This window comes from Camelus ferus, chromosome 14, assembly GCF_009834535.1.
Source record: "Camelus ferus isolate YT-003-E chromosome 14, BCGSAC_Cfer_1.0, whole genome shotgun sequence".
In the NCBI taxonomy this organism is placed as follows: Eukaryota; Metazoa; Chordata; class Mammalia; order Artiodactyla; family Camelidae; genus Camelus; species Camelus ferus.
This window is the reverse complement of record NC_045709.1, coordinates 17,197,418-17,206,655: the sequence shown is the minus strand read 5'-3', so window position 1 is coordinate 17,206,655 and position 9,238 is coordinate 17,197,418. Positions and strand designations below refer to the sequence as shown.

Genomic DNA, 9,238 nt, shown 5'->3' with positions numbered 1-9,238 from the left:
GATTAAACTGGGGTTATAGGTTTTTGAGAGGAAAACCACAGAGAGAAGTGGCATTTCATTACATTATAGCAAGTATAATTTATCATTGTTTATACTGAATTTGATAACCTGGCTAAAGTAGTGTTTGTCAGATTTCTCTACCACGAAGTTACTCTTCTTTCCCCTTTCCATACTGTACTCCTTGGAAGGAAGTCACTGTGCACAGCGCACATTTCTCAAATGCTGCCCCTTCATTGGGGTAAAATATTTATGTAATTTATTTGGAATTCTTCTGCATGGGAGATTTGTTTCTTCTCTTCCGTCCTTATTTGCTTTGATGCTCAAATTATCTGGAATTTGGTCAGCTTCGGGTTGACTCTTTTTGACCTGCACATTGAGTACTTCCTTACTTTGTGGCACAGTAAGATTTTCTAGGCTCATCTTGTACATTCATTATTCCTGCCCTGGAATCAAAAAATTCTCCAAAAGTCTTGGTTTCTTTTATTTTTTATTGGAGAATGATATTTAGAAGTTAAGACCTTGGCACTAAGGCTCTTTATTTAAATTGGGTTCTTATTGCTTTTAGGTTCTCTCAGTAGACAGAAGTAAGGGAGAGGGGAAATCGATTTTTTTCCCAAATTAGAAATCATAAGTATTGATACTTAGGATTCCTATAAAATTCCACTGTTCTTTGTTGTCTTCCCCATTTCATACTTATATCTGCCTTTTTCAGCAGTGAGAATCTTGTTTCCTAACAGCACATTTACTTACTTGCCTAATACTGCATTGCACTTAAAATAGTTTCAGCATTGCTACATTCACATAGTTACATAAGTAAATCTACTAAAAACGGTTTAAGCCCATATTTGTAGTTTTTCTTCCTTAGGCTGAGGGTTGAAAGTCAAAGTACTACGTGTAAAGATGACTTGGATTACTTCTCTTATCCCACTCTATCCAAGTTTGGTGGGTTTATATTGGTCATTTGAAATACACTTGAGTTCATTTGTTTCTATTTCTGGTTAATTTTTCCTTCCATTATTGATGATTTCATTTTACTTTTGGAATATGTCGAATAATATGCTTCCAAAAGTCAAAACCATACAGAAAGTTATATTCAGAGAAATATCATGGTCTCCCTATCTCTGAACCCTTTCTCCTATCTCTTTTTATATGTATACATATGTTATGGAGGGGGCTTGTTTCCTTAAACTTCACAGACCAACCTGTGCTAGCTTCAAACTTTTCTTTTACAGCTTCCTCACCTCTCTCAGCCCTCATAGAATTTAAGAGTTAGGGCATTTTTCTGGCGTATGCTTTGGCTTAAGGGAATGCTGTGGCTGGTTTGATCTTCTATCTAGATCACTAAAACTTTATCCATATATCCATATGGTGATATCCATAATATCACCCATCCTAAAGGTGTTTTGCTTTCTTATTATTCATGTGTTTACTGGAGTAGCACTTTTACTTTCCTTCTATAACTTTTCCTTTGCAATCACAAATTGGCTAACGGTTACAAGAAGCCTAGCTTTTGGTCTACCCCAGCTTTCAACATGCTTTCTTCACTAAGCTTAATCATTTCTAGCTTTTTATTTAAAGTGGCTGGTGTGCAACTCTTCCTTTCACTTGAACAGTTAGAGGCCATTGTAGGGTCACTAATTGGCCTGATTTCAATATTACTGTGTCTCAGGGAATACGAAGGCCCCAGGAGAGGGGGGAGAAGGGGGAGGAGCTGGTTCATGGAGCAGTCAAAACACACACAACATTTATTGATTAAGTTCACCATCTTATATGGGTGCAGTTCATGGGTGCCCTGAAACAATGTCAATAGTAACATCAAGGATTACTGATCACAGATCATCATAACAAACATGATAGTGAAAAAGTTTGAATTATTGTGAGAATTACCAAAATATGACACAGAGACACAAAGTAAGCAAATGCTGTTGGGAAAATGGCACCAATAAACTTGCCCGGTGCAGGGTTGCCACAAACGTTCAATTTGTAAAAAACACGGTATCCACATAAAGTGCAATAAAACGAGATGTGCCTGTATCGTATATATTCATGTTGCAAAGTATCCATCCTTTCCTATTTTCTCTGGAGTTTTTATTAGCAATGAGTGTTGAATTTTGTTGAAGTGTTTTTCAGCAACTAGACATATTAATATGGGGAATTATCTTAATATTTCCTAATATTGAACCATGCTTTCAAATTTGTTATAAATCTCAAGTGGTCATAACACATTGTTTTCTTAAGGTAGTACTGGAGATTGTTCACTATATTTCACTTAGGATTTTTTCATTTATAAGTGATGTTGGTTTGTAATTTTTTTTGTCATATCTTAGTCAGGTTTTTGTGTCAAAGATTAGTCACTGAAGCAGAAATTAGAAGCAAAATAGATGAGGGAGTCCCACTTTCCCAGTCTCCTACAATCTTCCTTCTCTAAATATACCTAACAAGCCATATTTTGCTCACCTCACATTTTTTGTTCATGCAAGTCTTTTACTTTCCCATTAATATTTATATAAATCAGGACTACCCTTGGTGTGCACCATCTTTGAACTTCTGTATATAGTAATAAAAAAAATTTAGCCTACTAGAATGTTTCCTGTGTTATACATTGGTTACTTTTAGGGTCCTCCTGTTATCTTCACTTTTGAAATTATTCATGTTTGCAAAAGGAGAATTTACCAACACTTTGAAGCCATCTTTTCTTTTTGTCACATATACAGTTCTTACTGTGTTTAGCCTTTCCACCTTGGTTGTTACAAACTCAAAATTGATAGGATCATTTTCTCCTGGTTTCTCAACATTTTCTGGTGATACCCACACTGGTTCTCTTGGCTCTACCTTTATAGTTAGGCCCATGCCTTAAGTCTATCATTTCTTCCAGCCCCTGTTCCATCCTCATAGATGGATCTTAGGAATGGACCCATGCCAAATTAGTCGTTCATAATTACTGAGTTCCTTTTTGCCCAAAGTAGCCACCAATGCCTAGAGATAGAGGAGGGTTATGTATGGCTCCTTGCCACAACTTTGCTACCAGGTTTTAAAGAAAGCAAATTCCAGACTAAATTCTGCCACATATACAGACATTTATTAGCAAAGTGTCACAAAACAAAGTAACAACACTTTTATGATGAAGTCCCAATTTTGTCCTTTAAATGTGCTAAACAATTTGCATGATGAGTTAATTGGAACCAACAATAGAGGTGAATTCAGTTACTTTATAGATTACTGTAGTAGGAATTTTCCAAATTAGTAGCTGAACACAAACTTTTTCAGAATAAAACTTCATACCAGTTCAAAGGATGCCCTGTTATTATAAGGGTGAGGATTGTTTCTATATTTCAACACGCCTATCTCTCTATATTTACATATACATCTTGAACACTGCTAAACACATCAATAAAAATTTGCTTCTAGTATCAAGTATACTAATTAACAAAACTGGCATTGATCAGAGGTGAATAGAGCTAAAGTGGATATAGTAGTCATCTATGGAATGTTAACCCTATTATTAAATATTAGCTAACCATCTCTAAAATATATATATTCCTGAGTAGGGTACACACTAACCCTTATGATGTTGACTTAAACTAATACACACACAATGATATCACATTGTTTATGCTGAAGTATTTGAAAATAAACTAGACAATTCACAACAGGTCTTAAGCCAAACCCCAGTTCATTTATCTTGCCTGACTTGTGTTGCCCGCCCCCAAAATGATACTAGGAGGCATTTTGTAAATAAGAAAACAATGTATTTCCTTATGGTGCTAAGTGCACTTGTTCCTGAAAATGACAGTGTGAGTAAATCCTAAAGAGAAAAGTTTTTCCCTAGCAGGGGTAACAGCAGGGAAGGTAGTAAAGATACAGGTGTAATGAGGCCAAGGCAGGGGCCAGCCAGTTTCTCCAGTTGGTCCAGGCCTTAGTCTGCCTGCCATTACATCTTCTAACAAGTACATTCTCTGGTGATGTTCATTATTGCCCCCACTCATCTTTCTGTCAGTCTTCACAGAAAACCCAAAACTAAAAATGGATGTGGCATACCAGACTTCACACAAATAAAATGATACCCAAAAATGGAAGAAGTAAGCAATTCTCTTCAATGAACCCTAAAGAAGATTTTCTTAAAATAAAACTGTTTTGCTACAAAGCCATATGATTTTTATCCTATTTGTAAAGAAAATCTGCATTTGGTAATTTTTATATCTAGAATAGGAAATTTCAGGGGTTTGGGTGAAAGAATTAATTTATGAAGTAAAATACTGTATAGTTTTATTTCATGGAATGTAATTGATTCCCACAATTTTTTTTTTTAGCAATACTTTTTTTTTTTTTTTGAGTTATCAAAGCACTTCCTGTAGAAAGCTACTTTGGGGGACTTCTTTCTTTATAAAAAAATTTTTTTGTGGGGGATGTTATTAGGTTTACTTATTTATTTATTTATTTTTAGAGGAGGTACTGGGGATTAAACCCAGGACCTTATGCATGCCTAAGCATGTGCTCTAGTGCTTGAGCTATATCCTCTCCCCACCCCTACAAATTTTTATTAATTCTATGCATGATGCCTTTTATGCTTCTAATCAGGAATTACTGAAATATGTATGTTAAAACATCCAAATTGTATACTTTAAATATGTGTAGTTTACTGGATGGTTTATTAACTCTATTTAGTCAATCTTATCAGCTTTATATCTTCCCAGAAATTTCTCGAAATGTCTGGTCCTTTTGTGGAATCCTTCCTGACTTTTATTTTAAACTGGAAGATAAACCCTGGTTTTTACATTCCACTAAGCCGTAGATAGTCCAATACAGGATTCTCTCTGGAAACTAAAATCCTCACCCAATGTGTTTAAACTAATTTGTGGAAGATGAAAAATTAGACAATCATTTATAATAAAGGCATGTATGTAATTAAAAACTTAGAAAGTGCTAGGCTCCTAGCACACTCTTTTATCCAGCATCTTTCTGCTCTCATTTGACTCCTGCATCTATATTTACCTTATTTCTGTGCTGCCTCAATGTTTCTCCTCAGCAAGATGCTGCTGGTGCTTCTGATGCAGTTCATTCTAGGGTTCTTGCACTCGTTTACTTTCTTGTAACATTCTGGTGCTGTGACTACCATCTTCTCCTGAACAAGCATTGTCTTTATTTGGTGGGGCCAAGGGGAAGAGATATAGAGTTGTAACGTTACATATTATTGGTGTCATGCCTTAGACCTGAAGACAAGGAGATTCCCTCTTGCTGTTAGCATTGAGGTTGTCTATGCTAAATTAACAGGCTGTTCCAGTTTCAGAAACCTCACTCTTGTTACCAATTGATTTTGATTTCCTCAGGTTGGCTAGGTCTCTAAAAATGATCCATATGGAACTTATAAGAACATTTTCTGAAGGTTCTCAGTGATAACATGGAGGGTATACCTCAAATGGCATTTCAACGTTAAATGCTCACACATTCCATCCAATGATCTCTTGGATATCTCCATCCAACCATCCAACTGTACAACTCTATTTTTTGTTTGTGGGATGGTAGTTGGTTGTAGACTGAATAACAAAACATCACAACCATGGCAACGGCACCACGGGTATGTGCATGTAAGTGAGGAGAATTGTGAATAAATGCTATGCATCCCAAATAAAATTAACACAAGGCAGGATGGCATGGGAGGGGAGGATTATTTTCAATTTTAGATATGCTTAGTTTGAAGGAGTGGATTCTTCTAAAGGAGATTCCTATTAGGCAGTTGGGAATGTGTGACTTAAGTTCAGGAAAAAAGGCAGGAGGAGATAACTTGTTTGTCAGCTGCCTAGTGCCTAATGATCAATAAAGCCTTAATTGAATGAGAAGCTCCAGGGGAAAAATATAAAATGAGAAAAACAAGAAACTCAAACCAAGTCTTGACATTAAGAAGAAAAGATTAGGTGTATATCAACTATACTTCAATTTTAAAAAATTAAAGGAAAAAATGTAGAGTTAGCAAAAAGAAAAGAAATATTTAGAAACAAATTAATGTCCATCAATTGAGGACTTACTACACAGTTATGGTACAGTCACATGATGGAATATTATGTAGCAGAAAAAAGAATGAGGAAGTTCTTTCTGTATTGACATAGAATAGTCTTTGAGTTATGTTGTTATTTGAGAACTGCACAGTACAAGGAATAGGGGACACACATAGTGAAGTGCCCCAGAAGGGGGCTTTAGGGAAGGGGACAGTGGCAGTTGACACTGTTGTTGAGAGTGAGGAATGCCATAGAACAAGCAAGGGGCAGATGGAGAAAGAGTCTTGGTGAAGAGGTGAGGGCTGAAGGAAAGAGAAGCCATGCTCCTCAGGACATTGAAAGAGAGAAGACCTGTTTATTTATGGAGGGAAAATAGTCTGTGGGCAGTGTCTTTTGCCTGGTTGTGAAGAATCTGGTAAAGTGTTCTAGGAGACAGTACCAAGCCTACCTACCGTGGCTTCCTCAGCACATCCACATCTCTGCACACCAGGGTCCTTCCCTAGTCCCCTCCCACAGTACTGGACCATTTTATAATCCTTAACTCTCAGTGATGTTCTCTTGTGACAGATTTGATTTTCACGTAAAAGTGTTCTTGCTGCCTCCTTTACTCCATGTTTATTATTTATACACTATAACCTGGGAACTTCCTTTTATTATAGTTTAAACATCCTAATAAATAGTCAAGCTTTTATTAAAATTGTTATAGATAGCATATTACCTAAAATTCAGAGTACCTAGCAGTTTAATGTGCATTTGTTCAAATATATTTCTATGGATATTTTTAGTACTATGGCAATAAATAATAATTTATTTCAAAAGCCTCAGCTTTTGTACAGTAATCTACATTCATAAATGATGGGTTCTCAACCCAGAGAGCTTAAAAGTAGCTAACATAGTACTTACTCTGTGCCAAACACTATTCTAAATACATTACATAATTGACTCATTGAATTTCCTGAACAATCCTATGAAGTAGGTGCTATTGTCATCCCTATTTTACAAACCAAAAAACTGAGACTCTGAAGGGTTTCATAACTGTTACTTGCTCAGGGTCATAGAGCTAATAAGAACCAGAGCCAGATACTTAAGCATAACTATGTTGGCTCTAAACTTATAGGAGAAGTGTATCTTGTAGAGAATATGTGATAAATTTAACTTAAGGAGGATTTGAATGTGTTCATGTAAAAATTATAAAATTTTTGTTTGATCACTACAAAAAATGCCATAAAATATAATTGAACCTGTAAAAAATGTACATAATATATATTCACTGTAACAAGTGAAAAGTACACAGGTGTATGTGTATATCACTTACATGTGGAATCTAAAAAACATGACACAAATGAACTTATTTACAAAACAGAAAAAAACTCACAAACACAGAAAACAAACTTATGGTTACCAAAGGGGAAAGGGGGTGGGGGAGGGATAAATTAGGAGTTTGGGATTAGCAAATACAAACTACTATATATAATATAGATAAACAACAAGGTCCTACTGTATAGCACAGGGGACTATATTCAGTATCTTGTAATAAATCATAATGGAAAAGAATATATATATATATCAATAATATAACATACAACATTGTAAATCAAGTATACTTCAATTAAACAAACAAACACTTGAAAAAATACAGAGATACATAACGAAAATGCTAATCATCTATCGTCCAGCCCTCACTTTGCCCAAATCCTCTGAGGTAACCAATGTTAATATCACAGAATATCTCCTTTCACATTCTCCCTGTTTGTCCAAATATATACACACATATATGGGGTTTCCCCCTTGATGCTGCTTTTCTTTCTGCCCCTTCTTTTCACAGAATGGAATCATCCTCTACACATGTTCTTGCAGCTTGCTTTTTTCCAGTCCTTTGGTGGGAAACATTTCACTTTGGAATCATCCTCAGTTACTCTGGGGAAATTCCTTCTTCTGATACCTGTGTTGGGCAAAAGAGCCTTTGGGGAAAAATGACCCCTGCCCACCTACAGCCTGGATCTGTAAGTGGAAATAGGACAGGACTGAGGTCATCTGTGGTCATCTGGTGGCCATTGCAGAAGGGACACTGTAGCTACACACACCAAGGGACATCACTGTGACACTGTGTAAATGAAACCTATAGAGTGGTCCCTTTGTTAATTCTGTTTTCCTTATAATTATTAACAGGAAAATCCCTGAAACAAAGTCACTTTTGTATTTATCTGATAAGGAGAGGGAGCTGGGGAGTCTCCCTTACTAATGCCAAGGGGTAGAATGGGTCAGTTCACACTGATTGATACCCTATCCCTGGTAGAGCCCAAAGGGAGCCTGGGACAGACCTGTGACAGCCAAACGATCAAAGATTTAACTGCAGAATACTCATGGGCAGGACTTCATAACATTGTACGAAGCAAAAACTCAAAACGAATTGATGTATGAATTAAGATATTCACTGATGTCATTATCTCTAGTTTTGTTTTTATAAAAATACATTAATACTGGTATGTATGGATGTTCATTTACACCACTGGTAAGGTAAAAATTGGAACAATTTTTCTGGAGAGCAGTTTGGCAATATATGCCAAAATTTTAAAGTCTGGACACTTAAAAACACATTATTGTAGAATATTTTAAATATATACAAAAGTGGACAGAAGAGTGTAATGAACTGTCTTGTGTCCATCATCCAGCTTCAACAATTTTCAGCTTGGGGTCAGTCTTGTTTCATACATACTCCATCCACTTTTTCTCCCTTCTGTATTATGTTGAAACTAATTCTAGATATCATTATTTATTTTTTTCTAAAAAATCATTTTATGTCATTGTTATTTATTTGCATTTATATTTTAACTTTATATTGATGCATAATATATATACACAGTGCTATTTATCTAATTTTTTCTTTTTTTTAAATCCATGTGTGTCATCCTTGTACAAGGGCCATGCCAATCTTCTCTGTATCTTTCCAATTTTAGTATATGTGCTGCCGAAGCAAGCACTTTTTTCATTTATTTGTTTTTAAATTGACGTATGGTCAACTTACAACGTTGTGTGTTAGTTTCTGGTGTACAGCTTGGTGATTCAGTTATATATGTGTGTGTATATATATATACATATGTATATATATATACATATATTCCTTTTCATAGTCTTTATCATTATAGGCTATTATAAATTTTTAAATAAAGATTATTTTTAGAGACATTTTAGGTTTAGAGCAAAATTCAGAGGAGTTATAGAGACTTCCCATGTAATCCTTGCCC

The 9,238-nt window shown here is 35.5% G+C and overlaps 1 non-coding gene across 1 annotated transcript; it reads right to left on the bottom strand.

Annotated features, from left to right (window-relative positions):
* Positions 1-8,867: 8,867 nt before the first annotated feature.
* LOC116668761 lies at positions 8,868-8,974 on the bottom strand. The gene has a single exon (XR_004326000.1). It is a non-coding gene; the product is annotated as a U6 spliceosomal RNA (small nuclear RNA).
* Between the last annotated feature and the right edge of the window lie 264 nt (positions 8,975-9,238).